At 39.9% G+C, this 26,046-nt stretch overlaps 2 long non-coding RNA genes across 3 annotated transcripts in view; one reads left to right on the top strand and one right to left on the bottom strand.

The window, feature by feature from the left end:
• The window catches only part of LOC111775099 (uncharacterized), a 253,524-nt gene that overhangs the window by 127,288 nt on the left and 100,190 nt on the right, over positions 1-26,046 (top strand). The window lies entirely within an intron of this gene.
• Positions 1,686-16,188, bottom strand: LOC111775007 (uncharacterized). Its single transcript, XR_002810433.2, has 4 exons — positions 16,066-16,188; positions 9,208-9,321; positions 8,130-8,292; positions 1,686-1,996 (listed from the first exon to the last, which is right to left on the bottom strand). It is a non-coding gene; the product is annotated as an uncharacterized lncRNA (long non-coding RNA).

Here is a 26,046-nt window from a genome sequence, read left to right as displayed (position 1 = left end):
GATTATTTTCTATAAATTTACCTTTGGCCAAATTCTCCAATTATCTTAGAGTTACTTTGATTATACATCAGATATGTCTCAAAGGTGTCTTCTATGAATACATCCAGGGTAAGAGATGCCTTATGACTAACAGAAATAAGTGGATATTATGGAGAGAGAGGCCTTAATAGAACTACATCATTAGAAATGTAATTATCACCCTTTAAAGGAGTATTTATGGTGCTGTTTGGGGGTTCACTAAAGGAGAGAACTCGGTAAATCTATACGATGTGAAAAGTATTGATGGCATATGTTGGGATTTTAGGCAGCCTAATAGAATATGTTATTTTGTTTCTAGTCTGAGTTCTGCAGTGAGAGAGACAAGGAATCAGGCAGTTGGAGATGAAAATGCCTGATTCATTACTAATGGAGGAATTCGAAAATGAGGCTTAGGCATCAGGCAACAATGGGCTTCCTAATACTTAACTTTGATAATATACAGACTTAGTCACTCAATGTCAGATAGTGCCTGTCAACCACAGGCCTTCCACACAAAAGGTCAGAGCTAGTAGTATGAAGCCCATTGAATGAACAAGAACAAAATAGAGTGTATGTTTATGAAATCAGGTAGATCCAAAGAAGAGGGGAAGAAAAGAATGGATTCAGTCATACATGCCCAGTTTCTGCTTCTAAATTTATGAATCAGATGATTTAATCCTCCTCCCATGAGGAAAATATAGTGAGGGTGTCGAGGAAGTCAAGAACCTTACACTGATTGATGTCCCTCTTCATGGAAACGTGAATCAAGGGTAAAGGCAGTATCATTCAATAATGCATGGTCCGAATAAAATAATAGAAAGGGTCTGATCAATATTTACATCAGCATTCCTGCCTTTGCCCTTCCCACCCAAGGACACATTTAGATGGCCTGGAATCAAGGATTTATCTTCTAAGGCAAAATTTTGGGGATACTCTCTGAAGAAATGGCACTAATTGTCAGAGAGTACTAAGTATAGGTGCCACAGAATAAGCCTCTCCTCTGTTAGACACTTAGCAATGTAGGTCACTTGTCACATACTTTAGGATATTTAGATCTCAAATTTCAGTGGTAAAGTCCTAGTTTTTAGTCTATTCACCACATACATTACTTTGTCAGGGTACCATGAGAGAGCTAGAGAACCCTAGCAAAATTTGACTCAGGGAGTGAAAGTGGGAGATTTCACCAGGACCCACCAAAAAGATACACGCACTTATCAGGAGAGGAACATACCACTGTCTAAACTATCAGATTCCATCTCATTCTCCCAGTCTGACCACAGCTATAATGAAAGATGGTACCAAGGAGTCTGGTTTCTGCTCTTTCTCTGGAAACATTCTTTTCTACTTTGACATCAAAACCACATGAACAAAAACCCAAAGCAGAACATCAAACCCAATGGAAGATGGACACACCCGTGTTTTCTAGGTAATACCAGCATTCTCATCTGGTTGAACCATCTCTGGCACAATCCACATCATGAATAAGAGACTGTTACCATGGAAGATGAGTCACTGTATCTTGCCATGGAGATCTGTCTCCAAGGATTGCATGCCCCTTTTTTTCTGAAAATAGTCTTTTGTTATATCATAGAGAGCAAAAGAGAGGGAGGACACACGGAAAAGAAATAAGAGGTCCCAGAGAAATAACATGATCAGAGAAGAAATTATTCTTTTCCAAGATGGTTTTATTGCTCATTCAGATGGAATGGACACATGAAATAACACATGATTCCACATGACAGCTCTGTCATTATAAGGGTATTTCTACATGTCTCAATGCCGTCATTCTCTGTTCTGTTTGATTCAGAAAATATATGCTCTATACAGTAACTCTCTATTTGGTTGCATAAACAAAATTTCTGTTCTCTTTATTAGGTGGAAATTATCCTTAAGCATATTATAGCTTCTTAGTGTGTAACTTTCCAAATCTTGACTGCCAGAAATGCCATAGTGTTCTTCAGCTTTCCATTTGTAGTTCCTGAAAGAAAAAATGAATAATGGATATACAGTACTTATTCCAGCACCTGATAGATAGTATATCCTCAATAAATAGTAGCTACTAGGCCCCATTTGCAAAACCCAGCCTCATCTCAGATCCTGAGACAATCCTGATGAGGACAAGAAGTGTGTTGGCACCCTTGCCCTCTCTCCCCCTACCCAAAGGCTGCTGGAAATGTCTCATCTCTCAGGCCCCAAATCCAGTGTCTGAGCTTTGGTGGGATGTCACATGCCCTCTGAGTCACCTTACTCAGGACCTCTGAGCATTTATAGAGCCCTTTACTCTAGCTTTTCTTTTTCTCTATTTTATGAGTTCTAACCACAAGTTCTTTATTTTTATTTCCTTCTTTGTGGTTCTGCTTAGTTTTCCTGTTTAGTACCCCAGTTCAGCTTAGGATATTGCTCTCAAATCTAGCTGGCATCTTACTTGGCTCTTGGGAGCCTTCTTTCCCAAAGCTGAATTCTGTTCCGCTTATTTTTCTACCTAATAATGAGACATCGGCATAGACAAATCTAGAGCCAACTGCTTTTCACCTCTCCCACATATCTTTTACCACTGCGATCTTCATTCATGCATGCCCCTAGGCCAGATGGGCACTGACAATTGCTGGAATCATCTCAGTTCTCAATGCGCCCTGAAGTTTCTGTGTCTAAGATGCCCCCATTCACACTATCCCGTATCCTGGTGACATTGATGCTACTGAAATCTGGTTTCTCACCTCCCCGCAAAAGATGCGTCAGTGGCCCAACTTGCATCTCACCTCATCTTGTCTGTGACAACACTACTCCAGACTGGGCTGCAAATTGACTGATCTGCAAGTACAGGGGAGGGGGCTAGTATAGAGGGAGTGTCTTAAGGCTCAGTATTCAAAGATGCTTATGTGTTGAATCCTGGCCCTTCATACCCAAATAGGCTGAGGAAGTGATTTCTCTCTGTTTTTGTCTTTCTAGAATTACAATTCCTTCAATATTCTATTTATTAGAATTTATTTTCCTTATTTTTTCTGAGCTCAGAACTTCTGTGCAAGACAGAAGAGAAAACTGCAAACCCCTTCAGGCCACAAATTAGGAATTGTTTCAATTACTTCTTTTCTTGATGAAGCCCAGGATACAGGTCCTGATGAAGCCGTATCAGCACTTTTTCTGTTTTCCTTACAGAACAAATTGCCAGTAGGAGTCCTGTTTATGAGGGTAGGAATTGCTTGTACAAATTTCCCATAGGGATTCTGACAGAAGCTTCTCTCTGCTAAGGCAGAGGGGTCCTTGTATCACTGATTTTGGGCAGGCAGCCAGAATAAGTCTGAGATCCCCTATGCCGACCAAGATAGACTTCCTCAAAATTGTACAATCTGATTTGTTTGAGAAACACAATTCATTTCTGTAACGATCTCAGAAGGGAGAAGTCTAAGGCTGCATAATTATGGCATTCCTGCACATTGAGAAATTTCTTGAGGTTGGATGTCAGCAGGGTGCCCAAGCAAAGGCTGAATGGTGAATCGAAGTGCTGAGGCCATGAGCAGGGTGGGATGGAGGAGGCCCCATAATGACAGGCTAAAGCCCAATTCCATACTGCTCAGTGCAGCTGTGAGAGGCTGGGAAGAGCAGCAGCAACAGCAGGGCCAGCCATCCTTCCTAGGCCAATTCACTTTGAGCGAAAGAATGAATGAGGAGGCTTCTGAGGTGGCATCACAGGTAAAAACAGTGACAGTCAGACTAAAGAAGGCCACAGGGGCCAGCCTGGTGGCACAGTGGTTAAGTCTGTGCATGCTCCACTTTGGCAGCCTGGAGTTTTCAGTTTCAGATCCTGGGCACAGACCTAGCACTGCTTATCAAGACACGCTGTGGTGGCATCCCACATAAAACAGAGGAAGATGGCCACAGATGTTAGCTCAGGGCCAATCTTCTTCACATGCACACAAAAAGAAGTCTTCACATGTGGCACACAATATGCACGAATAATAATGGTAACCCTTTATTAAGCACTAAATATGTTAAATGTTCCATATACATTGCATCAGCAATATTTTTTCAAGTGTTTTTGATTGCCGGATACTCCTTTTAGGCACTAGGGATTCAGCAGGGAATAGATAAAATTGGTAGAAAAGAGATAAAGTCACTGTCCTTATGGATCATCTAATATTCATTAAATAACCACAAAGTGCTTCAAAGTCTGGACTCTTTCTGCTAAGCCATGGCACCTCCACCTGGTTAAAAAAAAAAAAAAAAAACACTTGGCCACACATGCAAGCAATGTTAACAGTGGTTGTGCCTTCAATTCTGAAGAGCAGGGACATATCAGCCACTGGTTTAAAGCACTTACCTCCTCCTCGAGGACAATACCACAAAGTATTGCCCCCAAGCTGGTGGCTTAGCTGAAACTTTAAAGGTCTTCCCATCACTCTGTTAGTCTGGTTGCTCCTGAGTGATGTGGAATATGGAAAGATTTCATAGATTCCATGGTCAATGGTCCACTGTTGTAAGTTCTGTGCTACAAAAACGCATCCCTTTGGTGGGCAAGGCTGTCTGGGATCCCATGCCTATAAATCAGGTATTCTGCAAGCCCTTGGATGGTGGTACTGGGGGAAGCACGGAAGGCGGGGAAAGCTAAGACATATCTGGAACAAGTTTCAACTCATTTGAGGATGAATTGACACTCACCTCTGGGATGAAAAGGGTCTGATGTAACCCAATTGCCACAAAGTGACTAGCAGATATTTTAGGGAGGTAGTGCCATATCAAGGGGTGCAATGTTGGTCTTTTACTAGCATTTTGGACATTTGGCAGTGTCAAAAGCTAGATCAGCCTAGATCAGAGGGACCCTAAACTTTAGGCCTCTGCATAGCCTTCATGTCTGCCAACGTGGCTACTCAGTTCATGGGCCCATTGCACAGTCACAAGGGTGGCCAAGGGTAGAGGCTGGCTGACTCCCACTAGATGATGCATCATTTTGTCCACCCAGTTAAGCAGTTCCTTTGCAATGGAGGGTCCCTGGTGGACATTAACATGACACAGAAAGATCTACATGGTTTTGGCCTACTTCCATTGGTACATCAGTGTATTTCTTTCCCAGATTCCCTTGTCTCTAATCAAATCATGCTACTTCCAAGCCCCTGACCAAGCAGACAAGTCTTTCATCACTGATCAAACATCTGTGTGTATCCTTATCTCAGGTCACTTCTCACTCATACAGAGTGAATGATCAAGTGTACTGCTCACATCTCTGCCCATTGGGAGGATTTACCTCAATACTGTCCTTTAGTATCATGTCTGAATGGGGCTGTCCTGATGTAGCCATTCATTTTCAGCTCAAACCAGCGGAGTGGGAGAAAAAAGACATTGTTAACCAGGTTTCAGTTTTTTTCTGCCTCCATCATTTAGTCATAGGAAACACCTCATGCCATAAGGTCATAGATATGAAGTGCAGGAGAAGCGTCACTAATCTGTAGAGGCCCATCTTCATGTAACTTACATCTCTAGGGCTGCTCGGGCTTGATTCTCAATATACCATTTCTCTTGTTCAGTGTCTAGTAGATTGCTGCTGTGCCTACCCAATATTATGATTTGGATAATCTGATAATATCCAGCTCAACTTTGACAGCTTCACTTACCTGGTAAGCTGTTATTAGGTGCTCAGTCTTTATCAGGACCCAGCAGCACTGTGGGAGGTGCTTTTAAAATGGTAAGTGGTTCTCTGCTGTGGAAGGGATCTGCATTGTGTCTCTCCTTTTGGGGTTTGGCAGAGATTCCAAGCAGCATCTCTCTCTGTCACAGATAGTTCTAGTACCCTTGACTCTGCCAGGTTATACAGCTCAAGTAGCAGAGCAGCTAGGACCACAGCCTAAACCTGTCACACAGCCTTATTTTGCTCTGGGCCCCGTTCAAAACTGTCACTCTTTCAAATTTCCAGACAAATGCATTAGAGAACTATTCCCAAATGCAGTCAGAAATTCAAAGAGGCACACTAAGTCCTGTGGCTCCTTCTTAGTAGTAGAAGACACAAAACGCAAAAATTGCCTTCATCCTTAGAAGGGATGTCTCAGCATATCTTAGACCATTGGACTTCTAAAAAGATCATTAATATGGTAGGCAGCTAATTTTTCATGTAGTTTATCTCCAACCCTCTGACATGTATTTATCTTGCTAGGGATCCAGAGTACTTACTGTTTCCTGTTCACCAGGTCTTATTTGCATGATATTATCAATATTAAGGACTAGCATGATTCCCGACGAATGTCAATATGATCAAGGCTCCTGGTGACTACATTGTGACAGAGAGCAAGATACTTAATATAGCCCTGGGAAAAGAAAGTGTATGTGTAATGTTGTCCTCCCCACATAAGAGGAAGCTGCCTTTGATCCTCTCTCCTGATAGAATTAGAGAAGAACACATTGACCAGATCGGTAGCCTCATATCCAGTACCAAAGTCTGGGTTGCTCTGTTTCATAAAGATTTCATACCCAGTGCAGCAGATGAATAGGGATGACCATAACACTTGGTGGAGTTTATAGGAGTCCACTGTCTTCCACCACACTCATAGGCTTTATTGTTTCAGGATCTGTGCAGTTGAATTTAATAAGCATATGTAGGGACCACCATCACTGCATCCTTTAAATCTTTGGTGTTAGGGCTAATCTCCAAATTTCCTCCTAGAATGCAGTACTACTTATGCTTAACTTTCTTGGCAAGAGGATGGAGGCAACCTCAGGAATTTCCTAGAGTTTTGACTCACACTCCATAGGGCAGTGAGTAATTAGTGTTCTGCAGCTCTTAAGTATATCTACCCCAATTATACACTTGAGAATTGGAAATTGAGTCTGTGGATTCAATGAACCTTCTGTGGAAGACTTAGGTCAGAACTCTGTTTATCACCTGGTCTCCATGAGCCTCCATCTGAAGCTCTGGGATAGTATTTTGGGTCCTTTGTATCGGAGTCAGCTCAGACCCTGTATTCAACTGTCTTTGAAAGGGCTAGGTATTCCATTTTCCTTTTGCATAGTTACTCTGGTAGGTCAATTTTGGAGAATATTTATGGTATACACATATGATAGCATTATAGGGTCCTTCCTCAAGAGAAACAAGCTCCCCCTTTGACTAATAAGCTCTGGGTCTGTGAACAAATTTAGATCTCCAATTTGGGTGAAGGACTACAGTTTTTCATTGTCTTGGCTAACAGCAGCCACCTCTTGATTTTTTTTTTTTGTCAAGGGAGGGGGTTACATTAATTCAAGTTGAAGAACACTTTTGTGGGCTGTCCATCTATCTCGTTCTCTGGAACGTTCTAATCTATGAGCCATTACCATAGAACCCTTCAAGTAAAGGCGCCTCGATTGCTATCCTGGCCCTTCCCATTATGATAATCATATCTACTTTGTTTCTGAAAGTTAAGTGCTGCCACTTGGCCTTTGCTATTCTGGGATCATTTCACAACTCACTAATACAAAGCAGCTCAGTATCAAGGTAGCACATTTTACTATCATACCAACACGTGAAAGTCTTCACTGAGCTTCTAAAATCTACTTTTCAGTAGAACCTTCATTACAGCCTTGGTAAAGGAATATCTATGGGTCCTTCCAGTGAATAGTCAGTGGGATTTTCTGGTCTCATATAAATCCACTCTAACATTTTCTCCTTCCTCAGCTTTTTGGCTCCTTCTTCAATTTTCTGTCTAGGTTGTTCTGGCATCTCCACCTCATTTACTGTGCACCATCATTGTGTACAACCTTCAAGGAATCCAGCAGCAGATTAGAACTGGTTCCAGGTCTGTTTGCCAGGATGGTAAATCCAGAATCTTTGTTCAGGCTGTGCTGAGACAAGACCCAAGTTACTGGTCTTGGCAAAAAGGGTTGAGTGGTAGTGGATCTTGAGGAGAAAAAGCGACACCTTGCAAGGCGTCTTCCTCAGGTAAGGCCTTTTCAAGGTGTTTAGGCATTGAGAAGTTGCTCTTCCATAATAAAGGAGAAGTTCCTTCTGCCAGCATGGAGTGTTCAGGAAAACCTAACAGTTTAAGAGTCTCAGGTTCCTTCACTTATCGGTTGAGAGATGCCCTGGGGGTATTAATTTTCCTTCACTCCCAGGCTCCACATGAGTGTAGAGCATGCTTCCTGCAACTTACCATTCCGCTGTCAGAGAAGGACTGGGACAGCAAATGAAAATGGCTGGTGTGTGCTTAAGGTGAGATATTGCTAGTGAGTCAAAGGCCACAAGAACTGTTTGCCGTAGCCATAGTTGGAGTCAGAAGTGAGGCCAAGAGACTGTGAGACAGCACACAGAGGTATCTGGAATAAATAGGAAGAAAAAGAAGAAGTGGAGGAAGAAGACTTGTTTAAGTTAAGTAAATTGTCCAGGATGATGCATCTAATACCCAGTAGAAAATTAGAATTAAAAGCAAGACTCTCTGATTCCAGATGCCGTCTCTTAACCACCGTTACTTTTTCTGGGCAAATCAAACAGAAAATACAAGAATGAGCATTTTGACATTCAAGTAGGAGGGCAGCACTTAGCTCAGAAGCCATCTGTCAATGCTTCACCTTTATCTTCCAAAAGAATATAGCTGCCTAGAAAGCTACTGATCCAAAGTCTCAGTGCCTTCTGGAAGTTCAAAGTTTGATAAGCATTTATCTAATATGCTGAAATTCCCTAAGGGGCTCCATGGTCTTTATAGCATTTCCTGATCAAGCCTCAGTCTTTGTTCTTTGACCTCTAAACTTGCTACCACTCCAGAGTCTTTGATTTTGGGGGTCATTCTGCTAGAAACTTTCTTTCCTTGCCCCTTTTCATGGTGGACTCCCTCTCATCCTTCAAGAAGTAGTCCAAGTGTCATCTCCTAGAGAGGCTGTCCCTGCCTACATTATCTAAAGAAGCAAACACCAGCCCCTCTTCTCCATCACCCTTCACACCATTACCCTGTTATTTTTCTTTAGGGCACCATCACAGGCTTAAGCTATTTGGTAGTTGTTTATAAGCTTATTGCTTGACTCTCTCATTAGAATACAAACACTTGTTTTCGTACTTGTATTCTACAATGTAGAATTTGGCACTGTCTATTCTATTTATCATTGTGTCTCTTGTTCTTAAATTGTGCCAGATTCATAGGAGACACTCCAGAAATATTTGCTGGATGAACAAATGAAAACCATTAAATAAACAATTGTTTTCGGCCTACTGCCTATGTATGGCTTTCTAGGAATTACCAAATCACTTAGAGACCATGAGGACATGACAGCATCAGTGAGTCCGGGCCAGTATCACCAGGACACTGCACAGCATGCAGGACAGACTTTATCCTCTACAACATGCACTTCCATCTAAACAAGACAAAATATTGAGCAATTAGACCAATGATAATATTCCCAACTGTACAGACAAAAATTCAAAAGCTTAATAAAGAGCAGCAGCCTTTCAGAAATGTGCCAACTCTTCATTTATTTCTTCCTCTGGGAAAGTGTTGAGGTGGCGGTGTCCATTAACAGGTGACATGATTCCTTGACCATAGGGATGAGATACAAAACTGAGTGGCATGCTAAGTTCAGAATGTTCTTCTGTGCCTTACTTTATAAAACTATTCACACCTCTTTTGACATTTTTTGCTTGAAATTATTAGTCCTTTTAGCTTTCTATATTGGCTCTCTCTTCAATTCTTGTTTTGATTTGACTCAGAACCTGGCTCCAGAGCATGTGCTTAATGACTGCCTTGGAAATCCCACAGAAGTCTTCAGTTAGGATTTACCCCAAGCCTCATTATCTAGCTTAAATCCCAGCCCAGCCTCTGGTGCTTGGTTTTTACAAGAGAAACCCCATTTATCCAGATAAATATGCATACATTTTAAATTTGTAATACCCATGCAATAACTGGAATACTGAGGTTCACATTCTGAGACAACCTTATCCCACTAATGACAAACTTACAAAATTGAAGGGTCATTGCATTGTTGAGTAAATAGCAAATCAGAAAAGGGATTGTTATTGTTTGGGAGATATTTCATTCAGGGTCAAAAGGACCAGAGTTCCCGTGCATACTGCTACTCACTTGCTATATGAACTTACATATAGGACTTACCCTCTTGAATTTTCAGTTTAATAATCTATAAAAGAATGGAGTAAAAATAGTGTCTACCGCATGAGGTTGTGAGGGTGAACTGAAAAAAATCCACATAAAGCTCTTGCATAACATGGACCATAGAAAGCACTTGATAAATGTCAGCTGTTAATGATAACAGGAAAAATCTGCTTGGAATACCTTTCCCTAATTCTCTACCAGGAAACCTGCCTTTTATTCTGCAAGACTGCTCAAAATTGTTTTGCTCTGCTTCCTCCACAAGTGGCCTTAGTCGCCCTCCTTGCTGTGACACCATTGTTCATATTTCTATACTACTGATAACATTGTTATTCATATCTGTGTTACAGGGACTGACCCATGATAGTTATTCAATAGTTCCTGATTGAACGAATGCACACCCTCTGCACATTACCCTTGACCTCAGCTGAGCCCAGTAGCAGCTTATTGTAAAGTGAGATTTTTGAAGCTCTAAATTAGAGAAATTTTTTTTTGTTAGAGAAATTACTGTTTAATAGGAGGCAGAAGCTCATAGAAAAGCCTTCGCACCCAATGCCTGGACAGGTGGGAAGACACTCAGTGTTCAAACCTCAAATCAAAGTTTTAACATTGCAACATATTTTGAAAAATGCCAGCCCTGTAAGGAAAGACAGGGTCTTGGATCCACTCTTAGTAAATGCTTCTGCTTGAAATTTGAAAAACAGTTGCAGGAAAGGTGGCAATAAGCCTAGTCAATAACTAAGACAGGCATTTCTAAACTACCTGCTGCTAAAGTCAGCCAGTAGCTCACTTATTATAATGCTCTTCATATTTAATTTAGTCAATTTATCGCCTGGCTAGTAAACATGTCCTTCATCCTAAATCTATTCTCCTGGGTTGTCATAAAAATCTCACAGGTTCAGAAATGCGTAAAAGTCCTCACTCCCCTTAATGTTCAGAGCAGGATGAGGACCACATGACCTTTAGGACTCTTCCATCTCTGAAAGTCTATGATTCCGTGATTCCCTCAACCAGATGAAATTTTATTAGTTTTCGTGATTCACGCCAGGATAAGAGAGGTTATCTTATCTATTCAGGAGTAAATTGTGATGCTGTTAAAGAATCTATTGGGTAATTCAAAAAGAGACAGCACAGAACTCTTCAAATTATGCAGCTATAGAAATTTTGCCAAGAAGAGGATCCTAGAAGGCCCTAAACCCAAACTCTCAGGGCTTATTGAAGGCAAACTTACTTCCCCTGCAGCATCTCAAGACAAACTCCCTTTCAGGATAGTCAGCTAACAAGCTTTGTAAACTTCTCACTTCACTATCACTTTACCTCTCCTTAGACTAAATATTGCCCAGAAATGGCACCAAACGAATGATCCACAGCAAATAAATCTAACGAATCACCTTGATCACTCTCTCTCTTTCTCTCTCTGTTGGTCTCTCTCTCTTTTTTTTTTCCTGAGAGATTTTCCTTCTGGCAGTCTCCCTAGGAGTCATCTCATGAATCAACTTCCTTCCCTTGAGAATATCTGCTCTCGGAGGCTGGGAACCCTCCAGGGAAAGTCGTTTCCGGCTGAGATGCTGGCTGTGCAAATCCTGAAAGTGATTTAGTTTTAGCTGAGACAGCGCTCCCCCAACTGCAACACCCCCCCTTTCCTTGCTATTGTGTTCAGCAGTTGTACCTCTGCATTCATTTGTTCATTCATACCTTCCTCCATTCTAATCCACCTTTTATACACTGATTTACTCTTTCAGAGTTCAACATGAAACAAAAACTCCAGGATATTTCACTTCTTACACTAGTGAAATGTTACCTCATTTGCTTAAAACTGGGTACATAAACTATGTATTTCTTCCTCTTACATCTTTTTCACACATTACAATAGTGATGTGTCATATTAAAATATGAACTGTATGGGGGCCGGCCGGGTGGTGCAGCGGTTAAGTGCACACATTCCACTTTGACGGCCCAAGCTTTGCTGGTTCGGATCTCGGGTGCAGACATGGCTCCACTTGGCAAACCATGCTGTGGTAGGAGTCCCACATAGAAAGTAGAGGAAGATGGGCATGGCTGTTAGCTCAGGGCCAGTCTTCCTAAGCAAAAAGAGGAGAATTGGCAGCAGATGTTAGCTCAGGGCTAATCCTCCTCCTCCTCAAAAAAAAAAAAAGAACTGTATGTGCTTTTATTGGGCCATTGTTGGGATTCCAACCAGGAGCATCTTACTATGTGCCAGGTACTCTGCTCAGCTTGCTTGTAGGATCTCCTTGATTTCCACGATAACCTTATGAGAAGTAATCATTATTCTTTGTTTTCTTATTACAGACTCTGGCAAAAGCAAGATCATGACTTGTTCCTCATCTTATCCTAGGTGGCTATGCCCAGTGCCTGGCAAATATTAGGTGCTTATTTATTCATACATGCATTTATCAAAAAATTATCACTAACCCACCATGAACCAGGCATCATGTTGTCCCCTGGGGTTGAAGCTAAGTGCAAGGTGGACGTGGCCCCTGCCTTCATAGAGCTTATACTGTGGTAGAGAAGATAATAAATGTTTGATGAATGAATAAGTGGAAGCAGAGACTAAGGTTAAGAGAGTTACTTAACTTCTAATTAGTAACAGCATTAAGATTCACACCCAGGTCTGTCTGACTCCAAATCTCTGCTCCTTCCACAATACCTTGTATAGAACAATATTAGGTCAAGGTCTTGACCCCAAGGACCTTGTAGTCTAGAGAGAAGGAGTAAAGTGTGAGAGTGAAGAGGAAGGCAAGTAACCAAATATTAAAATGTAAACTATTTGACATTTAGTAAATACCTGCTATGTACCAAATACTGTTTGAATGGCTTTATAAATATTGACTCTTTTAAGTCTTACAACAATCTTTGGGGCAGGTAGTATTTTATCCCCATTTACAGCCCATGAAAAGAGGCACAGAGAAATTAAGTAAATTTCCCAAGATCACTCAGCCAGTAAATGGTAGAATTTGAATCCAGGGAGTGAGATGTAATAGTATATGTTCTTATTATCATATTATGCTACCCTTTCATTGTGAGACTGTGCTAGGAACTATGCTAGCCTCTTTGGATTCAGACAAATAAGATATTCCTTCTATTCTTTATTTTTTAAACTTTACTGAGGTATACTTAACATACAAAAAGTTGCACATATTTAATACGTTTTGATGAGTTTGGACAAATGCATACACCAATGATACTGTTACCACACACAAGGTAATAAGCACATCCATCACCTCCGAGAGATTTCTTGTGTACTCTTGCTTTTTTTGTGTAGTAAGAACACTTAACATGAGATCTATCCTCTTAACAAGCTTTTAAGAGCACACACAGTATTGAAAACTATAGGCACTATGTTGTACAGCAGATCTATAGAACATATTCATCTTATATGACTATAACGTTATACCCAATGAGCAGTAACTCTCCAATTCCTCCCTCCCCATCCTCTGACAACCATCATTCTAGTTTCTACTTCTATGAGTTTGACTATTTTTGATACCTCATATAAGTGGAATCATGCATTATTTGTCCTTTTGTGGCTCACTTATTTCACTTAGCATAATGTACATCCATGTTGTCACAAAAGTATAATTTTCTTCTTTTTTAAGGCTATAATATTCCATTTTATGTATGGATACACCACATTTTCTTTATCCATTCATCTGCCTATGTATATTGCAGTTGTTTCCAAATCTTGACTATTGTGAATATGCTGCAGATATCTCTTTGAGATCCTGATTTCAATTCTTTTGAATATATACCCAAAGGTGAGATTACTGGATCATATGGTGGTTCTGTTTTTGATTTTTTGATGAATTTCCATACTATTTTCCATATTGGCTGCACCATTTACATATCTACTAACAGTGTACAAGAGTTACCTTTTCCCCACATCCTGACCAACGCTTGCTATCTTTTGCCTTTTTGATAATAGTCATCCTCACTGATGTGAGGTGATATCTCATTGTGATTTTGGATAGCATTTCTCTGATAATTAGTGATGTCAAGCATCTTTTAATATATTTGTTCACCTTTCATAAGTCTTCTTTGGAGAAATGTCTATTCAAGTCCTTTTTTTTTAAGATTTTATTTTTTCCTTTTTCTCCCCAAAGCCCCCCGGTACATAGTTATATATTCTTCATTGTGAGTTCTTCTAGTTGTGGTCCTTTGTCCATTTTTTAATCAGGTTATTTCTTTGCTATTGAGTTGTAGGAGTTCCTTATATACTTGGAACAACTAAAGATCCAGAATAACCAAAGTAATCTTGCGAAAGATGAACAAAGATGGAGGCATTACACTTGCTGATTTCAAAATATATTACAAAACTACAGTAATTAAAACAGTATAGTGCTGTCATAAAGATAGACATACAGACCAATGGAATAGCATAGAGAGCCCAGAAATAAAACCCACACATATGCGGGTAACTGATCTTTGACACGGGCACTAAGAATACATGATGGGATAAGGAAAGTCTCTTCAGTGAATGGTGTTGGGAAAACTGAATATCCACATGAAAAAGGATAAAATTGGACCCCTATCATACACCGTACACAAAGATCAACTCAAAATGGACTAAAGGTCTTAAATATAAGACCTGAAACTGTAAAACTCCTAGAAGAAAACATGGGAAATCTTCATGACATTGGTCTTGCAATGATTTCATGGATATGACACCAAAAGCAAAGACAACAACAGCAAAAATAGACAAGTGGGGCTACATCAAACTAAAAAGCTTCTACACAGCAAAGGAAACAATCAACATAGTGAAAAGGCAACCCACAGAATTAGAGTAAATATTTGTAAACCATATATCTGATAAGGAGTCAATGGTCTCCATTCTTGATGAGCTCAAAATCAAATTGGGAAAAAGCACAATTACCAAAATAGGATATGCTGGTAAGGTATACGTTATTTATTTTATTTTTCGAGAGTAACTATGCTAAGCTTGAAGAGTACTCACTAGCTGTTATGGACTGAATTACTAGCCCCTGCATTCACACCTTTTCCATGGCCTTGTGTATACTGAGTATATTTCCCCATACCATATGACTTTGGCCACATGACTTGTTTTGGCCAATGACATATAGGTGGAAGAGACAGTGTGATATTTCCAACTCTAGGCCTTAAGAATCATAGCAGGTTTCTACTTATTTTCTTGTGCCTCTGCCTTCTCCATGGGAAGAACATGCCTGGCTAAACCCCTGGTCCAAAGAGGAAGAGAGACATGAGAGAACTACCTGGCTGACCAGCAACCTTACAGTTTGAAGCAGAGCTACCCAGGTGAGCTGAGATGAACCTAGTCTAGCTCAGCTGACCTCCAGCCTACGCACAGATGCTTGAAGTCCAACTGAGATCAGCAAAACCAAATACAGCCACATTAGGGCTTAAGGCTTCAACATATGAATTTTGAGGGGACACAATTCAGTTCATAGCATCCACTGATTTTGCAGACTTTAATGGTTTCTACCAATTATCTTCACAGAAGCACCTAGATTGGTGTTTGAATAGCTGGGACTGTACCTAAACCAAGTTGACACACAAAACTCATCATCACACCAGTAGATAACCTAATTAGATTTCTCGATGAAATAGCATTCACAGTGGAATTCTAATGTAACTAGGGAGTCCTGATGTACCATGCAATTTACCATAATAATCCCCCTTCCTCACCAATATTGTCCTGTACAGTCCTTGTCAAACTTCAGTGTACTTAAGAATCACGTAGGGATCTTGTTCCAATGCAGATGCTGGTTTAGCACATTAGCCAAGTGAGGTAGGGAAAGATCATGAAAGATGGTGGATAGTGTTCAGAGAAGAGACGACTGTATCAGGGAGAGGCCACCCTCTTCTGCTGGTTGATGAAGTCGTTTCTCTAATTTTTATCTTTGTGTGGGAGGAGTGGTGTGTATTCTGTTTTATGATTCTCTCTCTCTCTCTCTCTATTTTTCTGTCTCTCAAACAAGGATGGAGGGGATGTACTGACCTTCAAAGGGAGGAGTGGGCTACTTCTGTGGGCTCAGAAGATTCAAAGGAATTCAGATTCAAGATTTTCAGTCCATCAACTCAGATTTCCCCATCGCATTTGTCATGGTTGAGAGTTCAATCTTCTGTGGAACTCAGCTACTCTTATTATTAGGTCATAAACCTGATACTCACTTTCATTATTCTCCATAAGCAGACAACGAGTCTTTGTTATACTAGCAAGGCGGCTCTCTGTAATTCACATTTAGATTTTATTTGGTGATTAATAATGATGATTTAATGATTTTCTTACCTTTTTCCAGGGCATCAGTCAAGCTTAGCAATAGGTTCACATTAGCCACCTAATTTCATTGCCTTATAATTTCTATTTCTTCCGTATTTCTCAAATGCCTGCTAGCTTACACTTATCCCTTGGTATCCACAGAAGACTGGTTCCAGGACCCGCTGTAGATACCAAAATCTGCAGATGCTCTGATCCCTTATTCGGTCCTCTGTATCCACTGGTTCCACATCCACATTTTCAACTAACCGCAGACTGTAAACATCATACGTGATCCCTGGTTGGTTGAATCCATGAATGTGGAACCCATGGATACAGAGGGCTGACTGTAATGCATTCTCAAATCACTATACTACCCCAGATCACCACCAGTGATAGTTTTGCACTGCTGCATTGTGCTCCACCAACCACCAGTAGTGAGGTCCTTATTGCCAGCCAACTGGCTGACAGGTGATCCAGCTCCAAAATTCCATTTTAGCATCTGCAAGACCACTGCTTACAAATCATTACAGGTTATATTCTCTAGGAAGTAGGCTCTGAGATGGAGATTAACATGCTAGATGTATATTCCAGGATACTCTTTGATCAAGACCTGTGGAAGGGAGATGAAGTAAGTAGGATTGGTCAGAAAAAGAGATTGTACTGTGATGCAGATCCAGTGAAGGCCTCAGCCAACCCCACAGAAAGCTCTGGAGCTGAGATGGCCCTTTGAAGTTATCCAGAGTTGGGGTAAGGCAGGCTGGGTTTTTATGCTCTCTCATCAATTAGTGAAGGGGGATATAAGTGATACATTACGTCTATCGGACCGTGTTTACTCTTTGTTTTATCTTTTAGTACTTAGGAAGACTTTTATTTATATTCTAGTAGTTACCTATATACTAATATGTTTGAAATGTTTTTCATTCTCATTTTTCTTATTTGGCGTTCAACTATTCAGTTTCTGAGCTGTGACTGATGTATGTTGACTCCCACCAATCTTTCTCACTTTTCTGCCTTTTTAAAAAGTTTCCCCATTTATTTCTTGGCTGCATGAATTCATTCTCTAGTAGATTCTTTATAAAGGTGCATGTACAGAATCCCTTGATTCTTGCATGTCTGAAAATATGTTTCTATAACCTGGATAGTTGAAGGATGGCTTGACTGACTATGATATCCTTGACTCACACTTTCTTTCCTTGAGTTTTTTGAAAATGTTTCTCCACTGCAGTCCAGCTTTGTATGTTGCTGTAGGGAATCTTATGCCAATTTGATTGTTTTTCCTTTGTAAAATGATATGTTTTTCTTTGTTTATTTGATTGTATTTTTGTTTGTTTGTCTTGGCTGCAAGTTATGAAGCCCTTGTTTTTAAAGCCTTTTATCTTTTAAAGTCTAGTTTTATCAAGATATGCTTCAGAGATAATTAATCTAGATCAGGTCAGTTTTCACTATACAGTGGACCCTTTAAATATATGGAAGTAGTCTTGCTTTAATTTCTGGAAAAATTTCTTGGGTTATCTAAAATGTTATTCTGTTACATTGTTTCATTTTTCTTCTTCAGAGACTCCAATTATATGTATATTGTGTCTTCTTTGCCTATACCAAATACTTTCTCTTGATTCTTTTTACTTCTTTACTTTATTGTCATTCTTTTGGCTATTTTCATTCTTTTACTTGTCTAATGATCCTTATTAAATTTCAATTCAATATTTTCTTCCTCGGGTAATTTGTAATGTTGTTTTCACTTCTAAGATGAGTTTGCCCTTTTCTATTATTTTTTTCCTGAGTTCAGTCATTTTACATCTTCCTGGGTTTTTTGTTTGTATTTGTTATGAGTTTTTCATTATTTCTGATTTCAAGTATTTATTTCACATCTGAAAATTCTTATTTTCAGGCATTTAATTCAGGTGAACATATTCTGTTAACACTTTTCTTCTACTTCATGGTCGACATTTTGAGGAGCTTTTTCAACATTGATACATTTTGATTCTCATTTTGTTTCTTTTTGGTATAACTTTGTAGGGATATCAGCTACTTTCCCTGTTAATTTTGAATGTCTAATTTCCCAGACCAGCAATGGCAGTTGTATACACAAAAATGAACATTTTGAGAGGCTCACTAAGTTCCTTAGTTCAAGACTTACCCTCTTCTGTTGGCATGGTATAGTTTCTCTAATCAATTTTGATATTTTTATGTGGAGAGGATTTATATTTATTCTGCTGTGTTATTCTCTCTCTCTCATACAAATGTGCGCACACACACACACAGAGGAACTGTGTTTCTTGCTCTTATTTCCCACTTCCCTTCATCATCAAGTACCCAGGGAGCAAGTCCTTATAGTCAGCACTCTGATCTAAGAGATTTTAAATTTGTTCTCAGTGTTTTCAGACTCATGGTGGGGCGTTCCAAGTGAGAGAGGAGCTTCTGTGGTGGGAATTACTCTGGGGCAATTCTATTTGTATTCTTTCTTCCCTGTGGTCCCTGCTCCTCTTTACTTTTTCCCTTGATCTCTTTAATATCTCTTCCTAAGTCTTCCCCAAAACTGAATTTTTAAAAAAAATTCCTACTTTACAATGTAAAGCTCATAGTATTATACTTTCTGTTCCTTACATATGCAGAAAGCATAGATTATGGGTGGTTTAATTTGCTGCTCTTATTTATCCAGATGTGTTTTGGGGGAATACGTGAAAAGGATCAGATTTAGGAGACCACCATTATTCTGTGTCAAACCGGAAAGACCACAGATGATTAGAATTTAAGAAAAAGAGTGTCAGATATAGAATTGGTAAAGGTAAAGCTTGTGACAGAGCTCAGAAATGTGTTTGACTACCCATTTGCACTTCTCAGATAAAGAAAAAAAAAAGATGAGCTGCTTTCTTCTTTGTTCAAGTGCAAGCAATCCTCCAGGGCACCCACTGCTACTCACCACATCCATCTTAACTTCACTGTGGCTCACAGAGAGGAGGCAGGGAATTAATCACTGGTAGGATCTTCACGAGTAACAGTACTTCTGCTGTCCTCATGCCTGCCTGTGCAGTTTCTCACCTGCATAATTTTTCTCTGCCCAGGCAAAGATTGCCCCCAATTTTCTGAGGCCCTTTCAATGAGTAAGTTTTTACTCACTTTAAGATTCTCTTTAAGTATCAGCTCTTTCAGGAAGCTTTCCATGACTTACTGCAAGCTAGATTATGAGCCTTTCCTCTGTGCAACTAGAGCAAACCATACACATCCCATCCATGAACTCGACATGTTATTCTGCTTGTGAGTATGCCTCCAAGTATAAAGTGTGGGTGCTTCATGATTCCTTCTTCATCTTTGAATTTCCCCAGTGTCTGTCACAGAGCCTGACAGTTACTAAATGCTCAATACACGTTGGTGGAATGAATTGATGGATAAAGAAATGAATGTAACTGCACTAGAGGTAGCTGCACTCTGCAAGGGCCCAGTCAAGGGAAAAGATCTGCATAACTCCTTTGCTTTGTTATAGTTGGAAGGTCACCGATCTCTACAGAACAGTTTCCTGTACCTATGTCTCTGGCTCAAGGGCCACTGGGATGTAAATATTGACCAGACCTCTTCCAGAACCTGGAAGCAGGGAGCATTTTGCTGAATGAGCTCTCAGGTGATCTCTTTTCTATTCTTGTCTCCAGCCAGATCCCATGTGGGACACAGAAATGAATATCTCTTCTCCATACAAAGCTAAATAGGCAGAGCAAATCTATCCCCAAAGTTTAAAGAAAGAGATTTTACTTCAGGTAGAGGCAGACTAAAATTCATGTAACCTAGTTTTCTGCCTTTGCCCACTTGATCTTTTTTTTTTTTTTTTTTTTTTTTTTAAAGATTTTATTTTTTCCTTTTTCTCCCCAAAGCCCCCCGGTACATAGTTGTGTATTCTTCATTGTGGGTTCCTCTAGTTGTGGCATGTGGGACGCTGCCTCAGCGTGGTCTGACGAGCAGTGCCATGTCCGCGCCCAGGATTCGAACCGACGAAACACTGGGCCGCCTGCAGCGGAGCGCGCAAACTTAACCACTCGGCCACGGGGCCAGCCCCTGCCCACTTGATCTTTAACTGTATTTCAGAGAACTATTAGATAGTGAAGGACTACCTGTTTTTTTTTCCAACATCATTATAATACTTGGAATTCAAAAGCCTGTTCCTTTCCTCTTCTCCAGAGGTACCTGAGACTCTAAGAGTCACCAAAGCATAAAATTTAGGACTCAAAGGGACTTTGTGATCAGCTAGCCTTCTCATTTGACAGACAAACACGGCCCAAAATTCTAGAGCTCATTAATGGCAGAATGAGTAATAAAATTGAAGTTTCTCAGCTCATAGTTTTCTTTCTGTGTGTGTGTGTGTGCGTGTGTGTATTTTTTCCCCTCTCTGGTTCAAGCCAGGATGGTGGCCTCTCCCTTAAAGCTCCTAACATATTCTGCTTAGCTTAGTGGGTCCAAGGGAACATTTGAAAACCACTTTCCTACACCATGCAGCCTCAAGATTGTAGATATGAACATCCTCCTGTCATCCTCCACCAAAAATTTAAAAAATTTGGACAACTTGTTTCTTTCTTTTATTTTTGTCATGAAAGAGGAAGTAAATTATTCTTTAAATGGAGAAAAATAAGCAGTAATTCCCTTGAGTAAACATCATTCTCCATCAGCTACAATTTTTTCTTCCAAATTTTCCACTTAGGAAGGCAGAGTTAATAACCAATTTGGGCACCTTTTGGAGTATTTGCCATCTCAAAATACCACCTTCTACTCTTTTCTATCTGGGTCTTCTCATCAAGGGGCAGCTCCCTTTTCTTTGAACATAGAGAACAGTAATTAACACTCCTGTTTTTGCCACGCCCCAGGTGTCTCCAGCCATAAAGCAGTGTCAAGAGATTGTCAAAACAAAATTAATTGAAATTGAAACAATAAATTCCTGCCATGTAATGTCTTCAGAAGGTGAAAGGGAAGGTGTGTCTCAGAATACAGCAAAAGGAGAGTACCCCAAAGGATAAGAATTGTTGATCCAAAGGAAAGATGAAAAATCTTTTGCTCTAACATCATCCATGTTTTAAAAACCCTGCAGGTTTTAAAAGGAGGAAAAACCAGAATTGTCAAAACAAGAAACCACGTCTTACAAGTCAGAGCCCTCCACAGCATTTCTGACAGTTTGAACACCAACTAAAGTTTTTTTAACACCAAATTTAACATGCACAGGCATTTCAGATCTGTCACTAGAAGCAGGATGATGTCAGTGAGAAAATCTGGTGTTGTTTCATTTTCACAAGTTTTTCAGGATCCGAAATGGAGCTGTTTGTTGAACATGTCACCGCAGAGAGGGGATAATAATTAGTGATCTGAGAAACAAGGCTTGTCACGAGGTTAAGAATCAAAAAATGCTTATTAACAAGGAGAAGGGCTGTCAAAGGGAGGAAGGCAGCAATTCAAACATAGTGCTTATCGCTCCTGGAGGCTCCAATTTATTTAGAAGGTTTGGAATTCTGTTCTCTGGGCCATGCATGTGGTATGGCTAGAGCCAGAAATTCTCACTTTGAGAGGATGCTGTTACAGTCATGCTTGAGAAACATGTCAGGACACGGGGCATCTTTTCATCCAAACCATTTGTGCCTTGCCTTTCAGATGAAGGTGGCTTTTCAACTTTTAAAATTTTGGTTGAAACCTACATGAAAGCTCTATACCAGTGAAGATGCTTTTGAAATACATAAGGCAATATTGGGGTTTTATATGGTTTGAAACTATCTTCTCCCAATTGTTAGGTTGTCTTTTCATTTTGTTGATGGTTTCCTTTGCTGTGCAGAAGCTTTTTAGTTTGATGTAGTCCCATTTGTTCATTTTTTCTTTTGTTTCCCTTGTCCGGTCAGACATGGTACTTGAAAATATGGTGCTAAGACTGATGTCAAAGAATGTACTGCCTATGTTTTCTTCTAGAAGTTTCATGGTTACGGGTCCTACATTCAAGTCTTTAATCCATTTTGAGTTGATTTTTGTGCATGATGTAAGGTAATGCTCTACTTTCATTCTTTCACATGTGGCTGAATATATCAGATAAGTGGTTAATACCAAAAATATACAAAGAACTCATACAGCTCAACAACAAAAAACCAACAACCCAATTAAAAAGTGGGCAAAAGATCTGAACAGAGATTTCTCCAAAGAAGATATTCGGATGGCCAACAGGCATATGAAAAAATGCTCAACATCATTAGCCATCAGGGAAACACAAATCAAAAGTACAATGAGGTATCACCTCACTCTGGTCAGAATGGCCATAATTAACAAGACAGGAAACAGCAAATGTCGGAGAGGATCTGGAGAGAAGGGAAGCCTTGTACACTGCTGGTGAGAGTGCAAACTGGTGCAGCCACTATGGAAAGCAGTATGGAGTATCCTCAGAAAATTAAGAATAGCTCTACCATATGATCCAGCTATCCTGTTGCTGGGTATTTATCCAAAGAACTTAAAAACACAAAGGCATAAAGATACATGCACCCTTATGTTCATTGCAGCATTATACACAATAGCCAAGACTTGGAAGCAACCTAGGTGACCATCAAAGGACGAATGGATAAAGAAGATGTGGTATTTATACACAATGGAATACTACTCAGCCATAAGAAATGATGAAATCCGGCCGTTTGTGACAACATGGATGGTCCTTGAGGATGTTATGCTGAGTGAAATTACTCAGAGGGAGAAAGTCAAATACTGTATGATCTCACTCATAAGTGGAAGATAAAAACAATGGCAAACAAACACATAGCAATGGAGATTGGATTGGGGGTTACCATAGGGGAAGTGGGGGAGGGCAAAAGGGGTGATTAGGCTCACACGTGAGGGGATGGACTATAATTAGTTTTTGGGTGGTGAACATGATGTAATCTACCCAGAATTCGAAATATATTACAATGTACATCTGAAAGCTATATAATGCTATAATCCAATGTTACTGCAATTAAAAAAATAAAAAATTTTTTAAAAATAAAAAAAATTAATTGGCAAAAAATAATAATGGGATTTTAAGGAATCTTTCATTATTCTATGCCCATTCAATTCTCTGCTTCATGTTAAGGGGCAATGTTCTTCCCTATTAAATTTTCTCTGCACTAACTTAGCATTTAATTATTTTAAAATGACTTCATATCTGTTAGTCTGGGGTCCTCATGAAGAATTTGGAGTTTCACATAATTTAAGTAGTATCTCTGTGTAACAGAAGTGTTGGTGGCACTCAATATCCATTTGCTTCTTTTCCTTAATACTGGAATCCAAGTTTTATTTTGGTGCCAATGATTCTGGTTAAAAGAACACATTTCCCAGATGTTTTTCAGCTAAGTGTGGCCATGGAATTAAATTCTTGCCAATGACATGCAAACAAAAAAGTTGCATGAAGGTAGAGTAAGATTTTGAAAAGGTGTTAACTCACTGGCAAACGTGCCCCTTTAATTCAGCTTTCTCCTCTCTGCAATCTGGTATTTGGTTCTGATGGTTGGAGCTCTAGCAGCAGACTTGATCCATGAGGTGGCTTTGGAGGTGGAAAGCATAGTCTGGGATAATACAGCAGAAAGGTAGAAGGCGGCTTGGTTTCTGACAGTTTCATAGAATGACCATACTAGTCCTGGACTGCTACACTCTGGGGCCTCGAATTATGTGAGAGAATACACACTTAATTTATTTAAACACTGTTATTTCTATTTTGTTACTGGCAGCTAAATGCAATTCTTAAAACACTCATTTGCTACACTTAAGTTCAATGAATGCAGGAAAGACAATTTACGCTTCTTTGCTTTCCACTCCATGATTAGTACAAAGTTTTGCCCAGAGTAGGAACTCTAAAATATTTGTATAAATGATTATTTCATTCAACAAACATTTATTGAGCTCCTCACATGCTCCTGGTACTGTGCTAAGCATGAGAAATAAAAGGATGTGCCCTAAACGCTCTCTTAAGTAACCTCTGCTTAACCATCGTGATGGATTAACCAATGCTCTCCCTGTCCCCTGTAAAGCACGTGTCAGATGCTCTTGGCATTCTGTACTCCTGAATGGTAGATGACTTTCTATTGTGCCTGTGCCTTTCTGCTCTCACAGTTTGAGTTTTGTGCTTCCAAAGAGTCAGTTTTGTTTGTTCCCAAGTTTAATTATATCAGTTTTACTTTTATTATAATTAGATAATCATGTAACCAATGAAATGTGAGTGTGCAAAGAAAGAGTTATTTGTATAAAACCTAAACTGAATATTCTGAAAAGACTAATAAAGGTCAGTCACTAAAAAAAGTGCTGACAAACCAAGTAAGTGTAAATCAACTTTTAAAAATGGGGGAAAAACTTCAAAGGTTCAGAAGAATTTTGTACTCAGCTTTGTAATTGCTTTTCAGTTCTTGCTTTATTTTTAAGGAAATGGAGACTGGAAATCATAGAAGATATATCTTGGGTGTGGTTTATCCAAGAACAACCAACGAATCATTAGAGCTTTTTCAAAAATAAGGTCTAATACATCAAAGGATGGGCAAACAAATATACATTTATACATTTGTAAAATGTATCATTTTATAATTCTTCTTTTTATATGACTATGAAATTTACTGACTACCAGTTCCATTTTCCTCTGATGTAAGCCTTTCCTATGTAAAATTCATGGTTTTGACATTAAGACATTTGTAATTTGGTGTTGGATTCAGATATTTACATATATAGTTGATATCGACCCTGATATCAGTTTCCCCACGTTAAACCCAGCATATATGGGGTTAAAAACAAAACACTCATTCCCTGCTTACTCTCTGGCTTCCTGGCTCCAGAATCCACTATCCTCGGTGGAGACAGACACCGTCAAGGACAAGCACCTGGACTATCTCCTCCCGCAAAGAGATACCGGCTTGTGGGAAAGCTGCTGACCAGCAAGGTCACGAGCTCCCTCCTCTCTGCAAGTAGTCTCAAGGCCAAAGACAGGCTGGTGGGAAAGCTCCAACCAGCAAGGCCATATGCTCCCCCTCCCCTACTTAAAATCCCAAATAAAAACCCTTCCTTTTAGCTTTTCGGGGAGTTTGGGATTTCAGCGTTAGCTGCCCTCTCTCCTTGCTCAGTGCTGTGCAAAAATAAAATTCCTACTTTCTTCCACCACACCCGGTGTCAGAGATTGGCTTGCTGCGTAATGGGTGAGCGGACTCACTTCAGGTTCGGTAACATCGTGATGAAACAGACATAAATATTTGCATATTTCTGTTGGAAATATAAATAACCTATCTTAGACCAAGTTAAGCTGAAAGATAATTTATTGGCTCATGTGGCCAGGAAGTCCGTGTCAGATGGGCTTCCAGCATGGTGAGATCCAGGTGCCCAAACTGTGTTATCAGATATAGTGTCACCATCTTCTAGCTCTGCTTATTATTGTTTTGGTTTCAGTTATTTAAACCTATTGGTTTCATTCTCTCCTGCTATGGAGGGACTCTCTCTGTGTGATGGAAAAGTTGGCTGTAGGCAGCCCCCTAAGCAAGCATCATTGTTGCTCATGTTATTGAGGAAAGAGAAGCAGTCTGTCCCAAATTTAATTGGTCCTGAAGGGGTCCTGTACTCTTGGACTAGTCAGTGTGAACAGATTTGAGTGACCAAACCCAATTTACAGTAAATTTCTGATTTACAGCCATCCCAGAACCATTCGGGATAGGGGTACAGTAGACCAGCCACAACTTCCCCACTGTTTCAGAAGTCTCTATTCTGGGC

The sequence above is a fragment of the Equus caballus genome, chromosome 9 (assembly GCF_041296265.1).
Source record: "Equus caballus isolate H_3958 breed thoroughbred chromosome 9, TB-T2T, whole genome shotgun sequence".
Classification (NCBI taxonomy): domain Eukaryota; kingdom Metazoa; phylum Chordata; class Mammalia; order Perissodactyla; family Equidae; genus Equus; species Equus caballus.
This window is presented reverse-complemented; position numbering and strand designations above follow the sequence as displayed.